We start from the raw sequence: 17,065 nt of genomic DNA on the forward strand, positions 1-17,065 counted from the left end.
TACTAAGTAGATTTATTGTAAATGATGTTAGCCTACACTGCAGCACCATACCAACGAGTTAGACGGCAGTATTTAAAATAAATAATCTACAAATGATTTGTATGCATTTGAAAATGGTCCGTTAAGGCGGGAGGGGGGCAATAAGCATGCATGGCAGAGAGGGTCATCGATCTACATATTGCATTCTTAATAACTAGCCTACTCATTATGACGCGTAGATCAGCGACCGAGCAGAGTTGATGCTCCCCTCGGTCCCCGTTCCCGTCCCCGTTCCGGTCCCTACAGCATGGCACACCAGCACAACATAAGTGCTGCCTGGTGTCTTCTCTCATTGAGCCGCAGCCAGCAGGCTGGGTGGGTGCAGAGCTGGCCACTGCTGTGTGGCTGAAACCGCGACCCCCATCGTTCTGTTGAAGACGTTGCTGTCCATGGTGCTGAATGTTTTAAAGTTGCTGTTTATATTGTAGCGGGTTTGCTTGTTTGCCTTGTTGTAAACACCCTGTTAATATTGCACACTGTCCGGTAAGGCGTTTTAACAACATACTTCTATTACGGTTGTCACACACATCCTCAGTCCAACACACAACCTGAGGCTATAGGATCAAGGTAAGCACGTGATTGATGCAGACGTGCGCCAATCATATCGTAGGAGACAGGAGGCATGATTCGTCTGTTGGCACGTTTGGCTGGCTGGGAATAAAGAAGAGAGAGAGGGTGGTTGACAGCGCATGCACTCAGCAAGGGGAATTATTAACGACGGAAAGTGGAAGTGGGAAAGGAGGAACAGAATTGGTCATTTCCTAAATGGGAATTGTGATTCTTGATTTAGTCCTGCAGGTAGCCAGGTACCACTACAGAGATTAACGAATGATGCAAAAAAACAAAGTGAGGCTGTTTTCAGCAGCAGCGACGCTTCGCCGGGATTAGCCCACTAGGCTGCTTAGTTCTCACCGTGGCCGGGGTGGCTTTGTACCCAAGGTGCTGCGACCATCCTCGTGTCCCGGTGCGTGCAGGTGTTGGCTACAAGCTCCGGAGACTGCACCCTGTAATCCAGGACCAGGTTGCCCCTATGGATCGCTTCAATGGATGACTCCAAACCCGATTTTGACAACAACCTGAGTCCCAGCAGCAGGTACGCGTCTTCTCCTCCAAATGGGTTGGAAACTGAAGCGTTTTGCTGGCCGGAGAATGACACTGTCGCCGGGACTGTCGGCGTTGATGCTCCGGCTAGCGGCCCAGGAGGACCGGACCTCTCAGGCTACTGGACCGCTGTATTCGACTATGATGCTGGGGCGGAAGACGAGCTCAGCCTGCGAAAGGGTGACCTGGTGGAGGTGCTGTCGAAGGACTCGTTAGTGTCCGGGGACGAGGGCTGGTGGACAGGGCTGATCGAGGATCGGGTTGGCATTTTCCCCAGTAATTATGTCAGTATTGGGAATGGAATCTCTGAGAAAATACGGGACAGAGACACGTCAGTGAAGGAGTACTCTGATTACGCCGTGCCTTCACTACACCGTGAGTATCATAGCCCCACCGTCTGCATACCAGAGGTTGTCGTTTATTACTCATGTTCAATGTTACAATGTTTCATTGTCCTGCACATTTATCCCGGTTATCGGGCCACTCCGATAAAAAAATAGCCCCCACTCTGGTTTACTGCTATGTCATCTCGGTGCAATAGGCTACCACTGATAGCAATAGAGGTTACAATCTATCTACCGGGCAGTCTAGAATCTGTAGCTGGGAGACCGTGATAATGACTGGCATATTATACTCTCTCTGTCAACCAAGGCCTTGGGCCTGCACCAGAGGCTGTAGGTAACTATCAGTACAACACACCCCGCCGAGCACATCATATCAGGGCCGCTCGGCTCTTCCCTCGCTGTACGTACAGCTTTGAAGCATCCCTGGTACGTACCGCTATGCTGAGCTAGCCTAATATTTGGTCTAGAGGAGTCTTAACGTTACTCCTTAGTCCAAGGACCTTAAAACATGTTCTTTTTCAAAAGCAAATTGGCTCTGGAGGCCAAAAACAGTCAAAATACTTCGTCTAAACGTGAATCGATTCTCAACTGCGGTACGGTTCGAGAAACATAAATCACTCTACTTTTATATCACATCATCAAAAAAACAAAAAAAAAACGCAGATGCAAAATATACACTTACTGTACAGGGTTGTAACTGGTCTTAACCGTGTACTGCAGCAGACAGTATCTTTCAGTGACCACATGTTTGTAGTGTGTCTTCCGTTTACAACACAGGTGTTCAGAGATGTGTTACAACTCCGTAAAAAAGAGTTGAAACATGGAGAAATGGCCTTTGGGAACCTTTAACCCTATTAAGCAGTGTGTCAAAATGTAACCGGTAGGGCAGCCTAGTGGTTAGAGGGGGCGGCCGAGTGGTTAGAGGGGGCGGCCGAGTGGTTAGAGGGGGCGGCCGAGTGGTTAGAGTAGAGGGGGCGGCCGAGGTTTAGAGCGGCCGAGTGGTTAGTGAATTTAGAGGGGGCAGCCGAGTGGTTAGAGTAGGGGGGCAGCCGAGTGGTTAGAGGGGGCAGCCGAGTGGTTAGAGGGGGCAGCCGAGTGGTTAGAGTAGGGGGGCGGCCGAGTGGTTAGAGTAGAGGGGGGCAGGCGGCCGAGTGGTTTAGAGGGGCGGCCGAGTGGTTAGAGGGGGGGCCGAGTGGGAGGGGGCAGCCTAGTGGTTAGAGTAGAGGGGGCAGCCGAGTGGTTAGAGGGGGAGGCCAGAGTGGTTAGAGGGGGGTGGGGCAGCCTAGTGGTTAGGGGGAGGCAGGCAGCCGAGTGGTTAGAGGGGGAGGGGCAGCCGAGTGGTTAGAGTAGGGGGGGCAGGTAGCCTAGTGGTTAGAGGGGGAGGCAGGCAGCCTAGTGGTTAGAGTAGGCAGCCTAGTGGTTAGAGTAGAGGCAGGCAGCCGAGTGGTTAGAGTGGTAGAGGCAGGCAGCCTAGTGGTTTAGGCAGGGGGAGGCAGGCAGCCGAGTGGTTAGAGAGGCAGGTAGCCTAGTGGTTAGAGGGGGAGGCAGCAGTGGTTAGAGTAGTGGAGGGGCAGCCTAGTGGTTAGAGGGGGAGGCAGGCAGCCTAGTGGTTAGAGAGGGGGAGCAGCCCAGTGGGAGGGGAGGCAGGCAGCCTAGTGGTTAGAGGTAGAGGCAGGCAGCCTAGTGGTTAGAGCAGGGAGGGTTAGAGTGGTAGAGGGGGAGGCAGGCAGCCCAGTGGTTAGAGGAGGGGAGGCAGGCAGCCTAGTGGTTAGAGGGGGAGGCAGGCAGCCTAGTGGTTAGAGGGGGAGGCAGGCAGCCTAGTGGTTAGAGGGGGGAGGCAGGCAGCCTAGTGGTTAGAGGGGAGGCAGGTAGCCTAGTGGTTAGAGGGGCAGGCAGCCTAGTGGTTAGAGGGGGCAGGTAGAGTGGTTAGAGGGGGCAGCCTAGTGGTTAGAGTAGAGGCAGGTAGCCTAGTGGTTAGAGGGGGAGGCAGGTAGCCTAGTGGTTAGAGGGGGAGGCAGGCAGCCTAGTGGTTAGAGCAGAGGCAGGCAGCCTAGTGGTTAGAGGGGGGGCAGGCAGCCTAGTGGTTAGAGGGCAGAGGCAGGTAGCCTAGTGGTTAGAGGGGGGCAGGGTAGCCTAGTGGTTAGAGGGGGAGGCAGGCAGCCTAGTGGTTAGAGGGGAGGCAGGCAGCCCAGTGGTTAGAGGGGAGGGCAGGGTAGCCCAGTGGTTAGAGGGGAGGCAGGCAGCCCTAGTGGTTAGAGGGGGAGGCAGGCAGCCGAGTGGTTAGAGGGGGGAGGAGGCAGTGGGGTAGCCTAGTGGTTAGAGGGGGAGGCAGGCAGCCTAGTGGTTAGGAGTAGAGGCAGGTAGCCCAGTGGTTAGAGGGGGAGGCAGGTAGCCTAGTGGTTAGAGGGGGGAGGCAGCCTAGTGGTTAGAGAGGGGAGGGGCAGAGGGTTAGAGGGCAGCCTAGTGGTTAGAGGAGGCAGGGCAGGCAGCCTAGTGGTTAGAGCAGAGGGGGCAGCCTAGTGGTTAGAGGGGAGGCAGGCAGCCTAGTGGTTAGAGTAGAGGGGGCAGCCTAGTGGTTAGAGGAGGAGGCAGCCTAGTGGTTAGAGTGGGGAGGCAGGCAGCCTAGTGGTTAGAGGGGAGGGGCAGCCTAGTGGTTAGAGGGGGCAGGCCTAGAGGTGGAGGGGTAGCCTAGTGGTTAGAGGGGGAGTGGAGGGGGTAGCCTAGTGGTTAGAGGAGGCAGGCAGCCTAGTGGTTAGAGTAGGGAGGCAGGGTGGCCTAGAGGGGAGGTGGTTAGAGTGGTTAGAGGGGGGGCAGCCTAGTGGTTAGAGGCAGGCAGGTAGCCTAGTGGTTAGAGGAGGAGGGGGCAGCCTAGTGGTTAGAGGGGGAGGCAGGGCAGCCTAGTGGTTAGAGTAGAGGGGCAGCCTAGTGGAGGCAGGCAGCCGAGTGGTTAGAGAGGGAGGCAGCTGAGTGGTTTAGAGGGGCAGAGTGGTTAGAGTAGGGGAGGCAGCCTAGTGGTTAGAGGGGGAGGCAGGCAGCCTAGTGGTTAGAGTAGAGGCAGGCAGGAGTGGTTAGAGGGGAGGGGCAGCCTAGTGGTTAGAGGGGGAGGCAGGCAGCCTAGTGGTTAGAGGGGGAGGGCAGGCAGCCTAGTGGTTAGAGGGGGAGGCAGGCAGCCTAGTGGTTAGAGGGGGAGGCAGGCAGCCTAGTGGTTAGAGGGGAGGGTAGCCTAGTGGTTAGAGGGGGAGGCAGGCAGCCTAGTGGTTAGAGGGGGAGGCAGGCAGCCTAGTGGTTAGAGGGGGAGGCAGGCAGCCTAGTGGTTAGAGGAGGGAGGCAGGGCCCAGTGGTTAGAGGGGGAGGCAGGTAGCCTAGTGGTTAGAGGGGGAGGCAGGTAGCCTAGTGGTTAGAGGGGGCAGGCAGCCTAGTGGTTAGAGGGGGAGGCAGGCAGCCTAGTGGTTAGAGGGGAGGCAGGCAGCCTAGTGGTTAGAGGGGGGAGGCAGGCAGCCTAGTGGTTAGAGGGGGAGGCAGGCAGCCTAGTGGTTAGAGGGGGAGGCAGGCAGCCCAGTGGTTAGAGGGGGAGGCAGGCAGCCTAGTGGTTAGAGGGGGAGGCAGGCAGCCTAGTGGTTAGAGGGGAGGGGAGGTTTGAGGCAGCCTAGTGGTTAGGAGGAGGGAGGCAGGCAGCCTAGTGGTTAGAGGGGGGAGGCAGGCAGCCTAGTGGTTAGAGGGGGCAGGCAGCCTAGTGGTTAGAGGGGAGGCAGGCAGCCTAGTGGTTAGAGAGGGGGAGGCAGGCAGCCTAGTGGTTAGAGGGAGAGGCAGGCAGCCTAGTGGTTAGAGCCTAGTGGTTAGAGAGGGGTAGCCAGTGGTTAGAGGGGAGGCAGGTAGCCTAGTGGTTAGAGGGAGGCAGGCAGCCTAGTGGTTAGAGGGGGAGGCAGGTAGCCTAGTGGTTAGAAGGGGAGGCAGGTAGCCTAGTGGTTAGGGGAGGGGGCAGCCTAGTGGTTAGAGGGGGAGGCAGGTAGCCTAGTGGTTAGAGGGGAGGGGGGAGTGGCAGGTAGCCTAGTGGTTAGAGGAGGCAGGTAGCCTAGTGGTTAGAGGGGGAGGCAGGCAGCCTAGTGGTTAGAGGAGGCAGGTAGCCTAGTGGTTAGAGGGGGAGGCAGGCAGCCTAGTGGTTAGAGGGGAGGCAGGGAGGAGGGGGGTAACAGTGGTTAGAGGGGGAGGCAGGGGGCAGCCTAGTGGTTAGGAGGGGGAGGCAGGCAACCTAGTGGTTAGAGGGGGAGGCAGGCAGCCCAAGTGGTTAGAGGTAGAGGCAGGTAGCCTAGTGGTTAGAGGGGGAGGCAGGTAGCCTAGTGGTTAGAGGGGGGAGGCAGGTAGCCTAGTGGTTAGAGGGGGAGGCAGGCAGCCTAGTGGTTAGAGGGGGAGGCAGGCAGCCTAGTGGTTAGAGGGGGAGCCTGTGGAGGCAGGCAGCCAGTGGTTAGAGGGGGGCAGGTGAGTGGTTAGAGGCAGCCTGGTGGTTAGAGGGGGAGGCAGCCTAGTGGTTAGAGGGGGAGGCAGGTAGCCCAGTGGTTAGAGGGGGAGGCAGGCAGCCTAGTGGTTAGAGGGGGAGGCAGGTAGCCTAGTGGTTAGAGGGGGAGGGGCAGCCTAGTGGTTAGAGGGGAGGCAGGCAGCCAGTGGTTAGAGGGGGGAGGCAGGCAGCCTAGTGGTTAGAGGGGGAGGCAGGCAGCCCAGTGGTTAGAGGGGGAGGCAGGTAGCCTAGTGGTTAGAGGGGGCAGGTAGCCTAGTGGTTAGAGGGGGAGGCAGGTAGCCTAGTGGTTAGAGGGGGAGGGCAGGCAGCCCAGTGGTTAGAGGGGGGAGGGCAGCCTAGTGGTTAGAGGGGGAGGCATAGCCCAGTGGTTAGAGGGGGAGGCAGGTAGAGTGGTTAGAGGGGGAGGCAGGCAGCCTAGTGGTTAGAGTAGGGAGGCAGGCAGCCTAGTGGTTAGAGGGGGAGGCAGGCAGCCTAGTGGTTAGAGGGGGAGGCAGGCAGAGTGGTTAGAGGGGGAGGCAGGTAGCCTAGTGGTTAGAGTGGGGAGGCAGGTAGCCTAGTGGTAGAGTGTGGTTAGGGGGAGGCAGGCAGCCTAGTGGTTAGAGGGGGAGGCAGGCAGTCTAGTGGTTAGAGGGGAGGCAGGCAGCCTGAGTGGTTAGAGGGGAGGCAGGTAGCCTAGTGGTTAGAGGGGGGCAGCCTAGTGGTTAGAGGGGGGCAGCCTAGTGGTTAGAGGGGGAGGCAGGCAGCCTAGTGGTTAGAGGGGGTGGCAGGTAGCCTAGTGGTTAGAGGGGGAGGCAGGTAGCCTAGTGGTTAGGAGGGGGAGGCAGGCAGCCTAGTGGCGGAGGGGGAGGCAGGCAGCCTAGTGGTTAGAGGGGAGGCAGGTAGCCTAGTGGTTAGAGGGGAGGCAGGGAGTGGTTAGAGGGGGAGGCAGGTAGCCAGTGGTTAGAGGGGGAGGTTAGTGGTTAGAGGGGGAGGCAGGTAGCCTAGTGGTTAGAGGGGAGGCAGGTAGCCTAGTGGTTAGAGGGGGAGGCAGGTAGCCTAGTGGTTAGAGGGGGAGGCAGGTAGCCTAGTGGTTAGAGGGGGAGGCAGGTAGCCTAGTGGTTAGAGGGGGAGGCAGGTAGCCTAGTGGTTAGAGGGGAGGCAGGCAGCCTAGTGGTTAGAGGGGGAGGCAGGTAGCCTAGTGGTTAGAGTGGGGGAGGCAGGTAGCCTAGTGGTTAGAGGGGGAGGCAGGTAGCCTAGTGGTTAGAGGGGGAGGCAGGTAGCCTAGTGGTTAGGGGAGGCAGGGGAGGCAGGTTAGCCTAGAGGCAGTTAGCCTAGTGGTTAGAGGGGAGGCAGGTAGCCTAGTGGTTAGAGAGGGGGAGGCAGGCAGCCTAGTGGTTAGAGGGTGGCAGAGTGGTTAGAGGGGGAGGCAGGTAGCCTAGTGGTTAGAGGGGAGGCAGGCAGCCCAGTGGTTAGAGGGGGCAGGCCTAGTGGTTAGAGGGGGAGGCTAGTGGTTAGAGGTTAGAGCCAGGCGGGTTAGAGTGTTAGAGGGGGAGGCGGGTAGCCTAGTGGTTAGAGGGGGGGAGGGCCTAGTGGTTAGAGGAGGCAGCCTAGTGGTTAGAGGGGGAGGGCAGGTAGCCGTGGTTAGAGGGGGAGGCAGGTAGCCTAGTGGTTAGAGGGGGAGGCAGGTAGCCTAGTGGTTAGAGGGGAGGCAGGTAGCCTAGTGGGGAGGCAGGGTAGCCTAGTGGTTAGAGGGGGAGGCAGGTAGCCTAGTGGTTAGAGGGGGGAGGCAGGTAGCCTAGTGGTTAGGAGGGGGAGGCAGGTAGCCTGCCTAGTGGTTAGAGGGGGAGGCAGGTAGCCTAGTGGTTGCCCAGTGGTTAGAGGGGAGGCAGGGAATGGGAGGGGGAGGCAGGTAGCCTAGTGGTTAGAGGGGGGAGGGGGGGCAGGTAGCCTAGTGGTTAGAGGGGAGGCAGGTAGCCCAGTGGTTAGAGGGGGAGGCAGGTAGCCTAGTGGTTAGAGGGGGAGGCAGGTAGCCTGTGGTTAGAGGGGGAGGCAGGCAGCCCAGTGGTTAGAGGGGGAGGCAGGCAGCCTCGTGTGGTTAGAAGGGGAGGCAGGCAGCCTCGTGGTTAGAGGGGGGGAAATAAGTGGTTAGAGGCAGCAGGTAGCCTAGTGGTTAGAGGGGGAGGCAGGTAGCCTCGTGGTTAGAGGGGGAGGCAGGCAGCCCCGTGGTTAGAGGGGTTAGCCTAGTGGTTAGAGTGGGGGGCAGGTAGGCCTAGTGGTTAGAGGGGGAGGCAGGGCAGCCTGGTGGTTAGAGGTAGCCTAGTGGTTAGGAGGCAGGTAGCCTAGTGGTTAGAGGGGAGGCAGGTAGCATCCAATGGTTAGGGGGGGGAGGTAGCCTAGTGGTTAGAGGGGGAGGCAGGTAGCCTAGTGGTTAGAGGGGGGAGGCAGGTAGGGGGGCAGCCCAGTGGTTAGCAGGTAGCCTAGTGGTTAGAGGGGAGGCAGGTAGCCTAGTGGAGAGGGGGAGGCAGTGGTTAGGGGGGGGTGGTAGGTAGCCTAGTGGTTAGAGGGGGAGGCAGGCTGCCCAGTGGATAGAGGGGAGGCAGGCAGCCAGTGGTTAGAGGGGAGGCAGGTAGCCTAGTGGTTAGAGGGGAGGCAGGTAGCCTAGTGGTTAGAGGGGGAGGCAGGTAGCCTAGTGGTTAGAGGGGAGGCAGGTAGCCTAGTGGTTAGAGCCTAGTGGGGGAGGCAGGTAGCCCTAGTGGTTAGAGGGGGAGGCAGGTAGCCTAAGTGGTGAGAGGGGAGGCAGGTAGCCTAGTGGTTACTCTGTGGGCAGGTATCTAGTGGTTAGAGGGGAGGCAGTGGTTAGAGTGGGGGAGGGCAGCCTAGTGGTTAGGGGGAGGGGAGGCAGGTAGCCTAGTGGTTAGAGGGGAGGGGGTCTTAGGCAGGTAGCCCAGTGGTTAGAGGGGGAGGCAGGTAGCCTAGTGGTTAGAGGGGAGGCAGGTAGCCCTAGTGGTTAGAGGGGTTAGTGGTTAGAGGGGGAGCTGTATCTAGTGGTTAGAGGGGGAGGCCCTAGTGGTTAGAGGGGGGGGAGGCAGTGGTTAGAGGGGAGGCAGGTAGCCTAGTGGTTAGAGTAACCTAGTGGGGGAGGAGTAGCCTAGTGGTTAGAGGGGGAGGCAGGTAGCCTAGTGGTTAGAGGGGGAGGCAGGTAGCCTAGTGGTTAGAGTGGGGAGGCAGGTAGCCTAGTGGTTAGAGGGGAGGCAGGTAGCCCTAGTGGTTAGAGGGGGAGGCAGGCAGCCTAGTGGTTAGAGGGGGAGGCAGGTAGCCTAGTGGTTAGAGGGGGAGGTAGCCTAGTGGTTAGAGGGGAGGCTGCCTAGTGGTTAGAGGGGGAGGCAGGTAGCCTAGTGGTTAGAGGGGGAGGCAGGCTGCCTAGTGGTTAGAGGGGGAGGCAGGCTAGCCTGTGGTGAGAGGGGGTAGCCTAGTGGTTAGAGGGGGAGGCAGGTAGCCTAGTGGTTAGAGTGGGGGAGGCAGGTAGCCTATTGGTTAGAGGGGAGGCAGGTAGCCTATTGGTTAGAGGGGGAGGCAGGTAGCCTAGTGGTTAGAGGGGGAGGCAGGTAGCCTAGTGGTTAGAGGGGGAGGCAGGTAGCCTAGTGGTTAGAGGGGGCAGGAGGGCCTAGTGGTTAGAGGGGAGCTGTAGCCTAATGGTGAGAGGGGGAGGCAGGTAGCCTAGTGGTTAGAGGGGGAGGCAGGTAGCCTAGTGGTTAGAGGGGGAGGCAGGTAGCCTAGTGGTTACAGGCAGCCCTAGTGGTTAGTAGGGGGAGGGTGGCAGGTAGCCAGTGGTTAGAGGGGAGGCAGGTAGCCTAGTGGTTAGAGGGGGAGGCAATAACTGAAAGGTTGCTAGTTTGAATCCCTGAGCTGACAAGGTACAAATCTGTCGTTCTGCCCCTGAAACAGGCAGTTAACCCACTGTTTGTAGGCTGTCATTGTAAATAAGAATTTGTTCTTAACTGACCTGCCTCGTTAAAATAAATAAATAAAAAACATTTGTTTTAGAAAATTATTTCTCGACAATATAAACGATAAGGTCCTGTACAAGCCCCAAAACCGTACTCTGTAGTCTGTATCTAATGTTCAAGACCAAGCGTTACTGCTCTTAACAACCCCCTACAGAGGACATCTTCATCAATGATTAATGTGTCATGTAATGGAACTGAGAGTCATGATCAAGGACTAATGCTGAGCATGTACCAACAATGGAAGGCCCACTGTGTATGTTACACATTGTATCTCTTAAAACAGCCTCACAGGCAAAATAAAACAGCTGTATCTATCTATTGTTACTCTGTGGTCTGTATCTATTGTTACTCTGTGGTCTGTATCTATTGTTACTCTGTGGTCTGTATGTATCTAATGTTACTCTGTGGTCTGTATCTATCTAATGTTACTCTGTGGTCTGTATCTATTGTTACTCTGTGGTCTGTATCTATTGTTACTCTGTGGTCTGTATCTATCTATTGTTACTCTGTGGTCTGTATCTAATGTTACTCTGTGGTCTGTATCTAATGTTACTCTGTGGTCTGTATCTAATGTTACTCTGTGGTCTGTATCTATTGTTACTCTGTGGTCTGTATCTATCTATTGTTACTCTGTGGTCTGTATCTATTGTTACTCTGTGGTCTGTATCTATTGTTACTCTGTGGTCTGTATCTATTGTTACTCTGTGATCTGTATCTATTGTTACTCTGTGGTCTGTATCTATCTATTGTTACTCTGTGGTCTGTATCTATTGTTACTCTGTGGTCTGTATCTATTGTTACTCTGTGGTCTGTATCTAATGTTACTCTGTGGTCTGTATCTATCTATTGTTACTCTGTGGTCTGTATCTATTGTTACTCTGTGGTCTGTATTTATTGTTACTCTGTGGTCTGTATCTATCTATTGTTACTCTGTGGTCTGTATCTAATGTTACTCTGTGGACTGTATCTATTGTTACTCTGTGGTCTGTGTCTAATGTTACTCTGTGGTCTGTATCTATCTATTGTTACTCTGTAGTCTGTATCTATTGTTACTCTGTAGTCTGTATTTATTGTTACTCTGTGGTCTGTATCTATCTATTGTTACTCTGTGGTCTGTATTTATTGTTACTCTGTAGTCTGTATCTATTGTTACTCTGTGGTCTGTATCTATTGTTACTCTGTAGTCTGTATTTATTGTTACTCTGTGGTCTGTATCTAATGTTACTCTGTGGTCTGTATCTATTGTTACTCTGTGGTCTGTATCTATTGTTACTCTGTGGTCTGTATCTATTGTTACTCTGTAGTCTGTATCTATTGTTACTCTGTGGTCTGTATTATTGTTATCTGTAGTCTGTAATTGTTACTCTGTGGTCTGTATCTAATGTTACTCTGTGGTCTGTATCTAATGTTACTCTGTGGTCTGTATCTATCTAATGTTACTCTGTGGTCTGTATCTAATGTTACTCTGTGGTCTGTATCTATCTATTGTTACTCTGTGGTCTGTATCTATTGTTACTCTGTAGTCTGTATTTATTGTTACTCTGTGGTCTGTATCTATCTATTGTTACTCTGTAGTCTGTATCTATTGTTACTCTGTAGTCTGTATCTATTGTTACTCTGTAGTCTGTATCTATTGTTACTCTGTAGTCTGTATCTATTGTTACTCTGTAGTCTGTATCTATTGTTACTCTGTGGTCTGTATCTAATGTTACTCTGTGGTCTGTATCTACTGTTACTCTGTGGTCTGTATCTATGTTACTCTGTGGTCTGTATCTATCTGTTACTCTGTGGTCTGTATCTATCTATTGTTACTCTGTGGTCTGTATCTATCTAATGTTACTCTGTGGTCTGTATCTATTGTTACTCTGTCTGTATCTATTGTTCTGTATCTGTATCTATTGTTACTCTGTGGTCTGTATCTATCTATTGTTACTCTGTGGTCTGTATCTAATTGTTACTCTGTGGTCTGTATCTATTGTTACTCTGTGGTTTGTATCTATTGTTACTCTGTGGTCTGTATCTATCTATTGTTACTCTGTGGTCTGTATCTATTGTTACTCTGTTACTCTGTGGTCTGTATCTATTGTTACTCTGTTACTCTGTGGTCTGTATCTATTGTTACTCTGTGGTCTGTATCTATTGTTACTCTGTGGTCTGTATCTATCTATTGTTACTCTGTGGTCTGTATCTATCTAATGTTACTCTGTGGTCTGTATCTAATGTTACTCTGTGGTCTGTATCTATCTAATGTTACTCTGTGGTCTGTATCTATCTATTGTTACTCTGTGGTCTGTATCTATCTATTGTTACTCTGTGGTCTGTATCTAATGTTACTCTGTGGTCTGTATCTATTGTTACTCTGTGGTGTGTATATAATGTTACTCTGTGGTCTGTATCTATCTATGTTACTCTGTGGTCTGTATCTATTGTTACTCTGTGGTCTGTATCTATCTAATGTTACTCTGTGGTCTGTATCTAATGTTACTCTGTGGTCTGTATCTATCTATTGTTACTCTGTGGTCTGTATCTATCTATTGTTACTCTGTGGTCTGTATTTATTGTTACTCTGTGGTCTGTATTTATTGTTACTCTGTGGTCTGTATCTATTGTTACTCTGTGGTCTGTATCTATTGTTACTCTGTGGTCTGTATCTATTGTTACTCTGTGGTCTGTATCTATTGTTACTCTGTGGTCTGTATCTATTGTTTCTCTGTGGTCTGTATCTAATGTTACTCTGTGGTCTGTATCTATTGTTACTCTGTGGTCTGTATCTATCTAATGTTACTCTGCGGTCTGTATCTATCTATTGTTTCTGTGGTCTGTATCTATTGTTACTCTGGTCTGTATCTATCTAATGTTTCTCTGTGGTCTGTATCTATTGTTACTCTGTGGTCTGTATCTATCTAATGTTACTCTGTGGTCTGTATCTATTGTTACTCTGTGGTCTGTATCTAATGTTACTCTGTGGTCTGTATCTATCTAATGTTACTCTGTGGTCTGTATCTATCTGTTACTCTGTGGTCTGTATCTATCTATTGTTACTCTGTGGTCTGTATCTAATGTTACTCTGTGGTCTGTATCTATCTAATGTTACTCTGTGGTCTGTATCTATCTAATGTTACTCTGTGGTCTGTATCTATTGTTACTCTGTGGTCTGTATCTATCTAATGTTACTCTGTGGTCTGTATCTATCTAATATTACTCTGTGGTCTGTATCTATTGTTACTCTGTGGTCTGTATCTATCTATTGTTACTCTGTGGTCTGTATCTATTGTTACTCTGTGGTCTGTATCTATTGTTACTCTGTGGTCTGTATCTATCTATTGTTACTCTGTGGTCTGTATTTATTGTTACTCTGTGGTCTGTATCTATTGTTACTCTGTGGTCTGTATCTATCTAATGTTACTCTGTGGTCTGTATCTATCTAATGTTACTCTGTGGTCTGTATCTATCTAATGTTACTCTGTGGTCTGTATCTATCTATTGTTACTCTGTGGTTTGTATCTATTGTTACTCTGTGGTTTGTATCTATTGTTACTCTGTGGTCTGTATCTATCTATTGTTACTCTGTGGTCTGTATCTAATGTTACTCTGTGGTCTGTCTATCTAATGTTACTCTGTGGTCTTATCTATCTATTGTTACTCTGTGGTCTGTATTTATTGTTACTCTGTGGTCTGTATTTATTGTTACTCTGTGGTCTGTATCTATCTATTGTTACTCTGTGGTCTGTATCTATTGTTACTCTGTGGTCTGTATCTATTGTTACTCCTTGGTCTGTATCTATTGTTACTCTGTGGTTTGTATCTATCTAATGTTACTCTGATCTGTATCTATTGTTACTCTGTGGTCTGTATCTATTGTTACTCTGTGGTCTGTATCTATTGTTACTCTGTGGTCTGTATCTGTCTATGTTACTCTGTGGTCTGTATCTATCTATTGTTACTCTGTGGTCTGTATCTATCTATTGTTACTCTGTGATCTGTATCTATCTATTGTTACTCTGTGGTCTGTGTCTATTGTTACTCTGTGGTCTGTATCTATTGTTACTCTGTGGTCTGTATCTATCTATTGTTACTCTGTGGTCTGTATCTAATGTTACTCTGTGGTCTGTATCTATCTATTGTTACTCTGTGGTCTGTATCTATCTATTGTTTCTCTGTGGTCTGTATCTATTGTTACTCTGTGGTCTGTATCTATTGTTACTCTGTGGTCTGTATCTATTGTTACTCTGCGGTCTGTATCTATCTATTGTTACTCTGTGGTCTGTATCTATTGTTACTCTGGTCTGTATCTATTGTTACTCTGTGGTCTGTATCTATTGTTACTCTGTGGTCTGTATCTATCTAGTGTTACTCTGTGGTCTGTATCTGTCTATTGTTTCTCTGTGGTCTGTATCTATTGTTACTCTGTGGTCTGTATCTATCTATTGTTACTCTGTGGTCTGTATCTATCTATTGTTACCTGTGGTCTGTATCTATCTATTGTTACTCTGTGGTCTGTATCTGTCTACTGTTACTCTGTGGTCTGTATCTATCTATTGTTACTCTGTGGTCTGTATCTATCTATTGTTACTCTGTGGTCTGTATCTGTCTACTGTTACTCTGTGGTCTGTATCTATCTATTGTTACTCTGTGGTCTGTATCTATCTATTGTTACTCTGTGGTCTGTATCTATTGTTACTCTGTGGTCTGTATCTAATGTTACTCTGTGGTCTGTATCTATTGTTACTCTGTGGTCTGTATCTATCTATTGTTACTCTGTGGTCTGTATCTATTGTTACTCTGTGGTCTGTATCTATTGTTACTCTGTGGTCTGTATCTATTGTTACTCTGTGGTCTGTATCTATCTATTGTTACTCTGTGATCTGTATCTATCTATTGTTACTCTGTGGATCTGTATCTATCTATTGTTACTCTGTGGTCTGTGTCTATTGTTACTCTGTGGTCTGTATCTATTGTTACTCTGTGGTCTGTATCTATCTATTGTTACTCTGTGGTCTGTATCTAATGTTACTCTGTGGTCTGTATCTATTGTTACTCTGTGGTCTGTATCTATTGTTACTCTGTGGTCTGTATCTATTGTTACTCTGTGGTCTGTACTATCTATTGTTATTCTGTGGTCTGTATCTATTGTTACTCTGTGGTCTGTATCTATTGTTACTCTGTGGTCTGTATCTATTGTTACTCTGTGGTCTGTATCTATCTATTGTTACTCTGTGGTCTGTATCTAATGTTACTCTGGTCTGTATCTATTGTTACTCTGTGGTCTGTATCTATCTAATGTTACTCTGTGGTCTGTATCTATCTATTGTTACACTGTGGTCTGTATCTGTCTATTGTTACTCTGTGGTCTGTATCTATCTATTGTTACTCTGTGGTCTGTATCTATCTATTGTTACTCTGTGGTCTGTATCTAATTGTTACTCTGTGGTCTGTATCTATCTATTGTTACTCTGTGGTCTGTATCTATCTATTGTTACTCTGTGGTCTGTATCTATCTATTGTTACTCTGTGGTCTGTATCTGTCTACTGTTACTCTGTGGTCTGTATCTATCTATTGTTACTCTGTGGTCTGTATCTGTCTACTGTTACTCTGTGGTCTGTATATCTATTGTTACTCTGTGGTCTGTATCTATCTATTGTTACTCTGTGTCTGTATCTAATGTTACTCTGTGGTCTGTATCTAATGTTACTCTGTGGTCTGTATCTAATGTTACTCTGGTCTGTATCTATTGTTACTCTGTGGTCTGTATCTATCTAATGTTACTCTGTGGTCTGTATCTATTGTTACTCTGTGGTCTGTATCTATTGTTACTCTGTGGTCTGTATCTATTGTTACTCTGTGGTCTGTATCTATCTATTGTTACTCTGTGGTCTGTATCTATCTATTGTTACTCTGTGGTCTGTATCTATCTATTGTTACTCTGTGGTCTGTATCTATTGTTACTCTGTGGTCTGTATCTATTGTTACTCTGTGGTCTGTATCTATCTATTGTTACTCTGTGGTCTGTATCTAATGTTACTCTGGTCTGTATCTATCTATTGTTACTCTGTGGTCTGTATATCTATTGTTTCTCTGTGTCTGTATCTATTGTTACTCTGTGGTCTGTATCTATTGTTACTCTGTGGTCTGTATCTATTGTTACTCTGTGGTCTGTATCTATCTATTGTTACTCTGTGGTCTGTATCTAATGTTACTCTGGTCTGTATCTATTGTTACTCTGTGGTCTGTATCTATTGTTACTCTGTGGTCTGTATCTATCTATTGTTACTCTGTGGTCTGTATCTATCTATTGTTTCTCTGTGGTCTGTATCTATCTATTGTTACTCTGTGGTCTGTATCTATCTATTGTTACTCTGTGGTCTGTATCTATCTATTGTTACTCTGTGGTCTGTATCTATCTATTGTTACTCTGTGGTCTGTATCTATCTATTGTTACTCTGTGGTCTGTATCTATTGTTACTCTGTGGTCTGTATCTATCTATTGTTACTCTGTGGTCTGTATCTATCTATTGTTACTCTGTGGTCTGTATCTATTGTTACTCTGTGGTCTGTATCTAATGTTACTCTGTGGTCTGTATCTAATGTTACTCTGTGGTCTGTATCTATTGTTACTCTGTGGTCTGTATCTATCTATTGTTACTCTGTGGTCTGTATCTGTATCTATTGTTACTCTGTGGTCTGTATCTATCTATTGTTACTCTGTGGTCTGTATCTATCTATTGTTACTCTGTGATCTGTATCTATCTATTGTTACTCTGTGGTCTGTGTCTATTGTTACTCTGTGGTCTGTATCTATTGTTACTCTGTGGTCTGTATCTATCTATTGTTACTCTGTGGTCTGTATCTATCTATTGTTACTCTGTGGTCTGTATCTATCTGTTATTTATGTTACTCTGTGGTCTGTATCTATTGTTACTCTGTGGTCTGTATCTATTGTTACTCTGTGGTCTGTATCTATCTATTGTTACTCTGTGGTCTGTATCTATTGTTACTCTGTGGTCTGTATCTATTGTTACTCTGTGTATCTATTGTTACTCTGGTCTGTATCTATTGTTACTCTGTGGTCTGTATCTATCTA

At 49.4% G+C, this 17,065-nt stretch overlaps 1 pseudogene; it reads left to right on the forward strand.

Annotated features, from left to right (window-relative positions):
* Positions 1–982: 982 nt before the first annotated feature.
* The window catches only part of LOC135536305 (mitogen-activated protein kinase kinase kinase 9-like), a 73,012-nt pseudogene continuing 56,929 nt past the window's right edge, over positions 983–17,065 (forward strand).

Source organism: Oncorhynchus masou, unplaced genomic scaffold, assembly GCF_036934945.1.
Source record: "Oncorhynchus masou masou isolate Uvic2021 unplaced genomic scaffold, UVic_Omas_1.1 unplaced_scaffold_593, whole genome shotgun sequence".
NCBI lineage: Eukaryota > Metazoa > Chordata > Actinopteri > Salmoniformes > Salmonidae > Oncorhynchus > Oncorhynchus masou.